This window comes from Spermophilus citellus (genome assembly GCF_964194105.1).
Source record: "Spermophilus citellus genome assembly, chromosome: 4".
Taxonomy (NCBI): domain Eukaryota; kingdom Metazoa; phylum Chordata; class Mammalia; order Rodentia; family Sciuridae; genus Spermophilus; species Spermophilus citellus.
In genome coordinates this window covers 18840047-18853427 of record NC_138185.1, presented here as the reverse complement: position 1 = coordinate 18853427, position 13381 = coordinate 18840047, and positions in this window count along the sequence as shown.

Below are 13381 nucleotides of genomic sequence, written 5' to 3'. Positions count from 1 at the left end.
TAGGACATAACAGCAGCCGTGTGCAGTGTGGATAAGGCAATGACTTTTCGTGGGTGAGGATCAATGACCCCAACCTCAGTGGGGATAAGCATTTATTGGTAATGTATAGATTTGGAAAATAAGGAGGGCTTTAGTTAGTTGTATCATTGTTTTTAAATTATCTGCAGATGGTGCAGCCCTTAGGACCTGCTGCAGGTAACCCTCCAAAGTCTGCTACTTCTGCATGCCCTGGCATTATGAGTTTACCAGAAAAATGCAAGACTGCTACCAGAAAGGGGTTTCAAAATCCATCACTTACAAATCCAGAAATTGAGCTCTCTTAAAGAGAAGCCACTTGCCTAAGAACACACAATAAATGAGTGGAAGGGTCAAAGCTGAGGCCAGTCTCTCTGGACATCAAAAAGAGTTGTGGTATAAATGCAAAATGGTCCTATACCTATATTTTATGGCCATAAAACAACCCCAAATATTTCCAAAGAATCTGGTCGTTTTAGACTCTGGTTCTTGAGTGGTACTTACTCTCATGGAGGGAACATGGAATTCCACAGATGTATATATTCAGGTCCTCATGTACTGACAACCTCAGTGAGGAGGGAAGACAAGGCATGGACAGTCAGCACTAAGGCAGAAATGATGCAGGATGTCACAAAGCTTGGGTGAGTTGACATTAATGGAACATGGAGGTCATGCTCTGGGAAGCAAAGCAGGAAGAAACGGCCATCTTACCTTCTCCATGAACCCTTCCCAACTCAGGCTTCCTAAGCCCTTAATCACTAACCGAAACAGGTGATTTGCTTGATAATTACACGTTTATGGAACGTGATGTTTTGGGGGAAAAATAAGAGATTTGACATCAACAGACCTATGTTTAGAGCTCATCTCTGCCATTTGCTAATGGGATGATCTTGGACAAGTTCCTGTAAAGATTGTGCTTTCTCTTTTGCAAAGCAGTAACAATAATCTAGACTTCTCATGACTGGTCAAGAGCCGAATGAGGAACCAGATAGAAAGCATCTATCGTTGTTCTAGGCTCGTGTTGCACACAGAGAAACTTCCTTTTCTTCCATTGAACTGCAAACTTCATGAGTCTTCTGTAACTTAGCATCTCTCATGGCTCCTTTGCACCAGTATCAAGACTTCATTGACTGAGTTGAGTCAAGAGTGGTCAGGAAAGAGGGAAGACCATCATGGTTGGCTTGCTTTTTTGTTTGTTTTAAGTAAAGTTGGATCTATACTAGCTTCATAGAATATGAGAGTGTGAACTGGGTTTCTTAGCAACTCTTCATGACTTTGGGTCCATGTGAGCTCCATGATTAGTCTAATGATGCCAATAGCCAAAGAAGAAGTATCTCCCCAAACACCTCTGAACCCAGTTGATTTTACTGGTGATCTCTTTAAAACTTGCATATGATAAACACTACAGCATGTTTATTTTCACTGGACCTATAAACAGATGGAAAACCATATAATTCAATAAAATAAATAAGATATTTATGGCAAAACTTGACAAATTAGTTTCCCGAAAATATCATTCATCATTATGGACATGAGCATGATATACTAAGATCAGTTAAAGTACTAAATAATCTATTTAATCTTTAAAAAAGATCATTTATTTTATTTGTTACCATATAAAGAGCACTTTATCATACACAATGGGTGAGTATTAGAAGGCATGCACATACTCACAGATTTCTATATAGAGATATGTAAATATTTTTCACATACATCTGTGCCCCAATGTCCCAATACAGAGTCCACATTTTCTGCAATTCCCCTCATAATCAGAAAATAAGTTAAGGCTTATTTCATTTTACTAATATCTCACTCACACACACACACTTGATAAAAGGCAAACATTCATTCATTTATTTTCTAATTATGATGGGAATCACAGAAAATGTGGAAAAATATATCAGTTAAGGTCCAAACAGGAGATAAAAACCACATGGAAATTTGAACAAGAAGAGATTCATCAATTATTAACTATGCCATGGGGTCACCTATTAAGGAGAAAAGATGATTGTGAAAATCACAGAGAGTAGAATAAGCAGCAGCCACTAGCTCCAAGACTCCTGCAGGGACCACAAGGAAGATGCCCTTCCCTTCCGGGGGCTGAGATCCACTTCTGGCTGGGGTACTGTTGACTGGTGGAGAAGTGCCTCGAGGTGGGCACTCTGGGGCACTGGGGAAAGCCACTCACTGGAAATGCCATGTCCCTAGTGGAGGTGAGGGCCACTGGGTGCCACACCGGCTGCCTCCTCCAAAGGAGCCAGGCTCTGTACCGGAACCATGATGAAGAGCCTGTTCCAGTCCAGTGTCTCTTTGCCCCCTCTACTGGCAAAGATTGTCACTGTACGTCTGAAAGGGGAAGGTATTCCAGCGTCCTGTTAGGGCAATGAAGGGTAGAGGTGACCAGAGCGGTGTGTTGACAATATCACATACAACAAAATATTAAAAAATAAAGATCGTTGTAAGCCCTACAACCAAATGTAAAGTCTTCTGTTGCTATTGCAATAAATATTCTTTCAGAATTTTTGTTTGGGGGAAGGTTGTCTTCTCATATTTCTGATTTTACCTAAGATTATAATTTATGATATTACTATATTGTTTTTTTACTTAAGATCATAAGTCTTGTTTTATATCATCAAAAGTCCTCTTTAATGTCATTTTGTTGGGTGCATAATATTCCATAATGAAATATTTAAGTATTTTTATTGTTAAGTACTTTTTAATTTTTTTAAGAGTAATGCATAATTTGGATAAATTCACTGAAATAGAGGCCCTGGGTATATTTTCAATATAGTTTCAACCATATTTGAGGCTTCTACTATGTATTTTTAAGTTACTCTTTATAATTTTAAAGCCAACTTATATTTCTAAAAGAATATCCATGTAAGTGTTTATCTCACCACATCTTTATCAAAACAGATCAGGATCATATTCAAATACATATTTTTATGTAAAGAAAACATAATTTTCATATTTTTATCACTAGTAAGCTTAGCAAGTTCTTACATGTTTAAGTTCCACATTCGAATATTTGTTTAGTCTATTAGCTATCTACTTGAATTTTTGTCACTTTTATTTTTAATATGCAAAACAACCACCTCTTGAAATGCCAAAATAATTAATATTAATAAGGCTACTGAAGCATAGACAGGTACGATAGTATTAACTATCAGAAAGTATGCCTTCATCACAGACTACAGATTGGGTGATTATGACAGAGGAGAAAGCTAAGGGTTTATTTCACATTATTTTTTATTTTGTACTCTTTCCTGATAAATATATATTATTTCTCATAATTATGAATGTTGTATCTTAAAAATAAAAGTATCTATTTTTTTTCCAAATTATGACCATAATTAGATTGCATGGTTAACACTTAAGGTTGATCTGCTGAGACATCCCCAGCAAAAGAATCATGTCCACCATTATTAGGTGACATTGCCGTGGAGGCCATAGCCACTGGAAAAAGAAAGACATGTAGATGATGGTAGTGAATAATGAAATTATTATCATCCACTCATATGATTCCAATAATAATAATACAGAAGGCTTTTTGTCTTGAGAAATTTCTGACATCCATAAATAAAGTGAAGTAAGTCATACTACAAAAGAAAATTCCAGAAGGGAGACTCATTAGGAAGAAGACTAAGTTGTGGCCAAAAAAAGAAAAAGGAAAGGAAATTGCTCCTAGGATCTACTATAATAAATATCCTATAATAAGTATACTATAATAAATGAAGCACTTCACCTTTGGGGGAAGTGAGGAGTTTTCCACAAATATTACTAAGGTGACTAAGTAACTAAAATAAATAGTTTCTCTCCGCTCATACAAGAGTCCAGAACACTTTTTAGGTGGATTAAAATGCCAATATAAAAACACCAAATCAAAAACTAGATTGGCATAGAGTTGCAAATTTGTTATATATTCTAGAAATGGTAGAAAATTAGAACTCTGTAAAGATAATTGAACAAATGTAATATTTTTGTCTCAAAGATCTGAATTTTAAAATGTAGATTGTAGGTGTAATAAAAATATACACGAAGCAATAGGGCAGATGGGAGAGTTTTACACTTACTTGGTTAACAACTTAGATAAATCGCTAAGAAAAACATAACTCACTAAAAGACAAAAATATGAACAAAAAGACTTCCCTCAAAGGTGAGGAAATAAGCTAACCCCCATTGATAATCAAAGAAGATTCTCCATGAGGGGCCTGGGCGGGGGTGTGCGGACAGGATACATAATGAAGCTGGCAATCCTCTCAAGACTTTGCTGGATGTTTTCGTTAGAGCCATCTGAGTTGCTGCTTAACTCAGTTTCAGACAATGACAAATTCCTCAACTCCAAAACATGTTTTTCTTCCAGTGAGACTGGCTGTAAGTCATAATTTTCCAAGTGTGTGTATGTGTGCCTGAGTGTGACATGGAGAAACTCTAAATCGGCACCCAGACGGATGGGAACCACAGCGTGACCTTCATCTCTCTCGGGGTTAGCTTCCAACAAAATGGTTTAGATTTGTTTTGAAAGATCTTCCCTGGAGAAGTATTCCCAAGAGGCATCTCGTAGACTAAACCTTTGGCTCTGGTTGGCACACTGCCCGCAGTGGTCAGGCCCTGGGAATGCTGGGGAACCCTGCAGGGGGGTGCGGGCGAGGTCTGAGAGAGGGACCCAGCTCCAGGCCCTGGACTCTTTATTTATGTCTCTGCTCTGGCCTCAGCACTGAGCATGACCAGTCTTTCTGTCTCTGCCGTGGACAGGGAAGGAGTGTGGGGTTCGTTTGCAGTGCTGCCACTCACTCTGCACACACCCACCTGTGTTTTGCAACAGTAGAAAGAGGGCTGGAGTGGAAGAATCCCAGTCTGTTCAGTAAGCAGTGTGTGCTCATGGATAAGTTACCTGAGCCTGTGGATGTTCACTCTCTCACCTAGAAAACGGGGCTCACTACTCACTCTGCTTCTGAGACTAGGTGGATTGGGGAAAACTACAGCTGAGTTTGAGGTAATAATGCAAGACTCCAAGACAAATCAGACTTTGGGAATTCATATCTTGCTTCCACAACTTTGGAACTTCTCTCTGCTCAATTTCACCATATATAAGATGGAAGTTATTTCTTGTGGAATTATTATAAAAACCAACTGAATAATAAACACAAACAAGATAACGAGGCGGAGAATAGTACCGTTATCACTAGTTCTCCAGGTTTAGGAAGCCCTACTCTTGAAGCCCTCTTTCCTCCATCTTCTTCTTAACAATCTTGTGCAACGTGCTCTTTCTACTTCATACTTCATATTTTTCCCCACATTTGATGCCATCTGGCACAATTAATGGTATTTTCCTAACATAAGCCTCACCTACCCAAGGTTCAGAACTACAGCTACTCGTTTATTCATTCAGCAAACATTTGTCCAACATCAGCTGTCTTAGGCTTGTGCAATGTCTTTAAATACAATCCTAACAGTCCCAGTCATTTAAAGCCAAGTTTTAACCCTGACGTCCCCAAGTCCACAGATCCTTTCAGGACCAAGTGATAAGTGGGAAATAGAGTCCAAAACAAAGCTCTAAGGGAAAGAGTGTGGGGTAGGATCAGCTCTAGCCATGGGGTCAGGAAGACCCCTAGATCACCTGGGCAAGGTCTGGAGGTATCTGGCAGGAGAGAAGAGCACCCCAGCCCCCAGGGAACAATGCTTAGGGACTTGGAGCTTTGAGCATGCAGGAGCCCTTCAAGGGAGGTGAAGTGTGAAGTGTGAAGCAGAAGGGATGAAATGAGGGGTGGTTGAAATAAGTCAAATGGAAGACAAGCAAGGGACAGAAGTGACTTTGAAACCTGACTTGAGGAGTTAGGACATTTCCCTAAATATTCAAGGGGGATTTTAAACATGTGGTCACTTGTCTGGCCTGACCTAGTCAGATCTGTGTTTTTAAAGTTTACATTGAATTTGGGGCATGTAATACCTCTTTAGCCACAGGACCCACCATGCCTTGTTGCCTCATCCTGGTACTCCTCCCACAAACCGCTGATGAGTTTGCATTACAACCCTGCTAGTTAGTTGCTAAGGAATTGATACAAGGTAGTGACTTTATAATGCTCTCTGAAGGTTGGGAGGAGAAAGTATGTGTAACAGGGATGTGAGATTATAGGGGGAAAGAACAACTAAAAATCTACTTAAATAAAATGAAAAAAGACAGAAAAATAAATGGTTGCAAAGATGGAGTGTCACCAAAACTCTCCTACACTATAATTTCTGGAATTGTTGAGTGATACAACTTTGCAAAACTTTGTCATCCGTACTCATTTAGCTGAAGATCTGCAGAACCCTGTGATCTAGCATCTTCATTCCCAGATATATGATCAACTTCTCTGTGCACATGTGTGCACCCACAGTCACGTACAGGACACTTTATAGCAGCATTCTTCATAATAACTCCAAACTTGAAACTACCCAAATGGATAGTAGATAGTGGATAAATAAATGTTCCTAAGTTCACACAACAGGCAACTAAAACCCAAATGCTCCATACCTATGTATGGATAAATCTCTACATAATATTAAGTGAAAGAAGAAAAATGTAACAGGGTGCATGCTGAACGAGTCTGTGTACTAAACATGAAAATTTGCTATTAAATAGTGATTCGTTTGGGGCAGACATCAGTGCAAGGCTGCAAGAGGGTCACAGAGGGCTCCTGGGTGCCTGGTCCTCTTTCCTGATCTGGATACTGGTTTCATGGATGTGTTCAGTCTGCCGAAATATGTTCAACTGGAAAAAAGGATATTTATGATATGTATAACTTCCTGAACATATTTAAACTTAAAAAGACTTTGCCTGTTTAAAAAAAAAATAAGTTAGAGGTCACCACTGATATTGCTATGGCAGTTAGATCAATTGAAGATTAGTGGGACCTGAACCAGAGACATAACTGCAGTAATTACTCACCTAATTCTGTTAAGGGCCCATCCTGCATCAAACACCGTACTAGGTGTAAGGACAGCGGAGCTGCAGTACGTCGGAGAGGGAGGAAGTCCTCAACCACTCCCTTCCAGACTGTCTATAAGGCCAAGGCAATCCAGACCCAAAACAGGGGGTGAGAGGCAGCATAAGTGGGTGAACAATGAGGAATTTGGGGGGAGTGGGTTACTTTAGATGGGGAGGCTCCTGTGTATCTCAGGCTGCTAGGATTAGAACCTCTGCACAATTAGTGGTTTTCAAACCTGTAAGATTCCTGTGAATCTCAAGGCAAAGGATTTCTCTTTTCACTGACAGTGAGGTAGGATTTCGACAATGCTTCCCTGAAGAGGGTGGCACATGTGGCAAGATCAACACATCACACCCTGCCAGCACAAATGGATGATCCAGGGCTCATAGTACCATAATTGAGCATCAGAAGTATCTTCCAATGCTTGGCCTGTTAGAGGATCCTGTTGGCTGCTTGCAAAGTAGACTGTATTCCAAAGGTACCCAGAGAACACGTTTAATCAAATCTTCCTCAACATTTTCTTTCATGAGTTGTTTTCTTCTACAATTCCCTGGTATTTTTTTAAACATAATTGGTGTCTCCTTGTTACCAGAGCTTTCTTAACGAATTTTACTTTTGAAAGATTTCCTTAAACTTTTTTTTAAATTTTAATATCTGAATAATTTTGGATTTCACAGTTAGTCCAAACATCCCAGTAACTCTGAGATGAGTTAGAGAGCTCACTGGAAGAAAAGGTGTACATATCATATTTTTAAAGAAGGGCCAACACTAATATTGAAGGGTTTAGCTTTTAATAATATCACTGGAGCCTCTAAAAATAAATGTGCAAAAAAATGTAAAATTCTAATCACAAATTTTCATGGTAGAATATGCAGCAAAGACAACTTGAAAATATCTCAGCTTTTCAGAAGGAGTTGCTATAGCTAGATTTGATTTTGTTCGGTCCACACTGGCCCCTCCCCTTGTGTCTTCAAAATCTGCCTATTTAAGGATCTGGGCTATGTACTAGCACTTTTTAGAAGCCTTTCCTGATAACTTCAGGACAAGGATGCTTTCTGTCACCTTTTATTTATATGTTTCTCAGAAATGATTGAGTGAGAGCATGTCTACCTGCACAGCGGCCTGTCAGCATCTTGTAAAAAGAGACTGCTTCTGAGTTAGTTCGGCATCTTCCACAACAGCATCATCACCACCGCCACTGTCACCATCTTCGCCATCATCACCTTCAGTGGTAACACTCAGAGAGCACCTACGCTTTGTGGGTGGGGAACTGCTCTGATCTCACTTCATTCTCCCATTGAGTTCATGGAAGAAGATATCTCAATTGCTCGCTCTTTGCAGATGAGAATCTGGGCATGGAAGAAGCAAGTAACTTTCTCTAAATCTCTTGAGTTAGAATTGAAACCCCAGGGAGTCTGGATGCAGCCCAGGCTTGTCCCTGCAGTGCCACTGAGTCTCCTACTTAGCTCAGAACTAAGTGCTGTGGAAATTCATAGACACCCATTCAGTAAACTGGACCCAGGGCATGACTGTGACTATAGATTAGGTTTAGATAGGAAAACAAACAACAACAACAATAAAAAAAAAGGAAAAGAATCCAGTCTCACAAATGTTTTGTGGTGAGTTTGAGAAAGACGGTCTTCATTCCAAACTGCCAGGGACCCTTGCTGCACTGGCGTCTGTGAATAGGCTCTATGCACCCCCCGGAATCATCCTGATCCAACAGTCTCACAGCCAGTGTCTCATCATGTCCACCCAGCTGCTGGTTAGGATTCCCCAAGAGGCACGCTGTGAGGACAGGTGGGATTCTCGGGGTGGAACGGATGCTACTTAAGCCGTTGGCAGCCGGGCGCTTTTTCCATTCCCTTTATTAACTCCCATTGGCTTCCATTATAAAAATGAAGGTGCATTCCCACGGGATCAAGCATTTGGCCTCACGACTAGAAAAAAAAATGACCCATACAAAGAAAACAAATCCTTTTCAATCAGCTGTTTAAAGAGAAAATGATAATGGATGAGAGACCCTGAAAGAATAATGATAACCACCTTTGGAAAGCAGTTCTGAATGACATAGATTTGAAACATTAGACTTGAAAAAAAAAAAAATATATATATATATATATATATATATATTTATATATATATTAAAGCATTAAAGGAGATGCATACACTTATTTATTCATTTACTTTTTAACTCACTTATTCACCTTTTTATTCATTTATTCAGCATAGATAATTGAATGCACTGTGTACACTCTGGTCAATACCAAGAAGAAAGGAGAAACTAGAAGGCATCTGAGAAGATCAGGAGGACTTGAATTTGGAGAAATGCAGAAGAGCCACAGCCCAGCAGTTCCCATTTGGACTGCCACATTTGAGAGGAGTACAGGTCACACTCTGGGCTAGACCCTGTTCTACAGCTGACCCTCTGATGCCTTGAGCAAAGTGTGGCATCTGCTCTATTTCCAGTTCCTGTCTGCAAAGCAGAGAGGAATATCTGACACAAGAAGATGGTTATGGGGATTAAATGAATTCTTATTTGTAAACAAATGCCGATCCACCTTTTGCAATCTGCATGAGTTAGAGGATGATGAAAATTATATATGTATGTAAGTACATATAAACCACATATGCATGCATATGCACATATACACACCCACTCATTTACACATACATATGTACATAGGAGTTTCGAATGCACCATCCCCTAAATATGCTGCTTTGACATATTGACTATTAAGTTCATAGTCACTCGAAGAACCACAGATATAAGGACATTCTGATGAACCTTCTATTTTCTTAAAAACAGGAGACAAATTTCCCATGTAAAAACTGCCCTCCTTTATACCAGTAAAAAAGAAACACCCTTATCATTGAGGACAGGAAGTTGAGGCCAAGAGAGTTTTATACAAACAAACCTTGTAAAATAATCCTTATCTTCCTTTAACCTCCTCATATATTTTAGTTACTTCTCCACAATTTCCTCTGTAGCATAAAAGAATTCACTTGTGCCAGTTCTTGGGACCTTCATGTCCTGAAGAGATCCCATGTCACATAAAACTTGTATTCAATTTGCATGTTTTTTTCCTATGAATCTATCTGTGCCAAATTAATCCTCAGGCTCAGCCAAAGACTTTAAGAGAGTAAAAGTACAAATTTTGTCACTGCAACAGTATGCACCACATATACATAAACATATACAGAGAGTGTGCTTATGTAAAAAATATATAGTATAAATATATAAGTGCTGTGCATAGTACCTCATCCCTAGCAAACACTCAGCTGGCTATTTGGCAAGCATTATGCCAAGCTGTATCTATGTAATTTATATACTATTATTATTATTATTATTATTACTTAGTGTCAGAGGGGAACGAAGGGAATAATGAATTTTTATATGTTAAAAAAATTATATACTGAGTTCCTATCATGCACAAGACACTGGAGCTTCCATAATAAAAAGAGACAGGTGTGGTCACCATCTCCAGAGTGCTTTCATTTTAGCCAGTCACTGTGGCTAGGCAGATGAGATATAGACGTGCTCAGATAGAGCAGATTAGAGAGAAAAGGAATTTGGTGAGGAAGTTCATGAGGTCAATAAGACGTGTTTGAGGGTAACAGGAGGAGCTGACAGTAAGATACACAGATTTGGAATTTGGTAGCATCTGGGCTTTATTGTAGACTTTGGGGTTATCAGAGCTGGGTTGGGAGGGGGAAACAGCCTCGCAGATAGGAAAAAAAAAAATGAATGAGAAACAATGGGAGGTGAAGGAGGGAATTCTTAATAACTCTACAATTTTTAATTTGAAAAATAGAGAAATTTTACAATGACGAATGCTGGGAGGAAAAAGAAAAAGTTCAGAAAAATAAGAAAGCAGGGATCATACAAGAATTGAGGAAATACAGAGACTATAGGGAAGGGTGGAGTAAACAGGATCCTCTGGTCACAACCTAGGAAAGCAGACATTGAACCCAGCAGACCAAAGGGTTGCACAGATTTTGTTACATACGCGTTCTGATGGCAATTTGACAGGCCAGGCTTCGAGATACTTCCTATGTCATGAGGCTCTTGTTGTCCAGCAGAATCTCATTTCCTGAAATTTGTTCCCATTCTGCTCATAAGAACTCCAACCATACAGTTTACAAGCACTCTCTCACACCCTGTCTGGGCCTCCCTCGCAAGACTCAGGCAGAGCCATGATCATTATCTCCATTTACAGAGGAGGAGGAAATGGGTTCAGAGAGGCTAAATAATGTGTCCGAGGTCTTGCAGATTTATTGACATCCTGCCACACAATTGGTATTCTCTACCTGACCCTGGCCTTGGAGAAGTGTGTCTTCTGAGACATATTTTCAGAAATTATGTTCTATGCAAGGTCTGAGAGGGGCATTTTGGATCCATATAATCCATGACATTGAAAGAATTAACTTCCTTCAATCCTTTTGGAAATGAACAAATAAAGAATGGGTCGGGGAGAAAACCAGGTATTGGGGCATTTTCACAATGCACCTTCTTCACCGCCCAAAGCAGACAACTGGGCTGGGTCTCCAGTTGCCTGACTGGAGCCTGGGCGATGCCCTCTTCCCCATGGGTGCTGTACTTCCTCCATCCAGGGGCCCAGGACACATGCCATCTCTCTTGGGTTAGCATTTTGTTGCTGCTGACTTAGGATCTTGGATCCAACCCTGGTTCCCTCTCTCCTATCCCTCAGTCAGACCTTCCCATTTCTAAAGTCAACAGCTTCCCTAAAACATTGAGACACAGGGTGTCACAACTCAGACACCAACAGCAAGAGCCAACAATGAGGGGAAGAAGGAACCCAATGGAAGTGGCGCCTCAGTGGCAGAGAGCAGAGAGGCACGGGAATGAGAGCAGCCAGGAGGAAGCTGCACGGGCCCGAGACTGAGGGTGTCAGGCACAAAAGTCACTGCACTGGGGGTTCAGTCAACAGCTCCTGTGAGAAGCCTGCTGTGTGTGCAAAGGAGGTGGAATTCGGAAGCTGAGCCATCAGAACAGCGGGGGCAGGTGGAGCTTGAACCAGCCCTTCCCAGTCAGAAATGGTTAGGAGGTGCACAGGGCAGGCTTCCACAGGACACTGGAGCACTGCTCTCTAAGCCAAGGTTAAATTACTCGTGCCATAAAAAAGGGGGGCAGGGGGACTTTTGGGCAGAGAACTCCTTCCATATTTCACAGCCTGGTGGGCCTATGAGATTGCTCAGGTCAGGATGGACCAATTTGACCTTGTCATTAACAGGAGCTAAGCTTCAGCAGGGAAGAGCCATAGGCTAGGAGGCAGGCCCCAGAGCGGGACAGGGGCTAAAGTCATTCAAGGTGCCCAGAGAGATCCCAGTGTGCTATTATCAGATACACTGGAAGGAAGTCAGAGGAATCTTCTGGAACTCCCAATTCAGAATACTAGGATGTATCAAGATGTTTTGGTCCTGTTTCCCAGATCTGAGACTTTTGGCTGATTGTGGCTGAGGATTTTAAATTATGTTAGATGACTAGATGATTTCCTCTTGAAAGTTCAGGTTTTAGATGGCTTGCATCATTCTTTTTTTAAAAAAAAAATTAATATACTTATAAAAGTATAATATAAATAAGAAAAATATAATGTGCATATATAGATGTGACCAGCACTCAGATTCAGAAATAGAACATACCAGTACCCTAGAAGTTCCTACCATACTTAACTCTTCAAAAAAATATTATCTCTTAGCAACACTGCCAACTCCAAGAAATACTATTATGATTGAAATTGCAAATAAGTAAGGAAATTATATGCAATATGTGGACTTTTCATACAGATCTATTATGGACTTTCACTCTCTGGCACACTTTCCATACAGATCTGTCTTGCAAAAGGAATTACAGCCCATCTCCAACCTGCCTAGGAAAACCCATGGAGATTCATTTTCTATATTCAAATTGAATGCATAGCTGTTGGCAGTGGCTGTTCTCCTGTACTGTCACTCAGAAGTCAGCCCTGTGTCTGAACAAATGGCCTGAGTCCTTGGGAATGATTGATGTCCTGCTCATCTTCCTTCCAAGTTCCAAGGCAGCAACCAACATGGAAAGAGCAATTTCCACCAGCAGCAAGGATCTCTTTACCCACAGGTTCTCAGAGTGCTTGGCATCCTTTCCTTCACAGAGCATGTATACCTGGAAATTACTAGGAGTCTGCTTCAGGTTGAGCCCAGAGTCTCTGCTGGGGACAAGGCTGGGGCAAGAAAGTGGTGCAAATATTCCCTTGGAACTGTGTGCAAAATTTTTGATTAATTTTCTGAGGAAATTCTCTAAGCCATTCAATATTCCCACACCTGTCATTCTCCAAAAAAGTTAAGAACCTTTCTATTAAATTGTGAGTTATTTGAGGGCAGAGACATTGACCTTC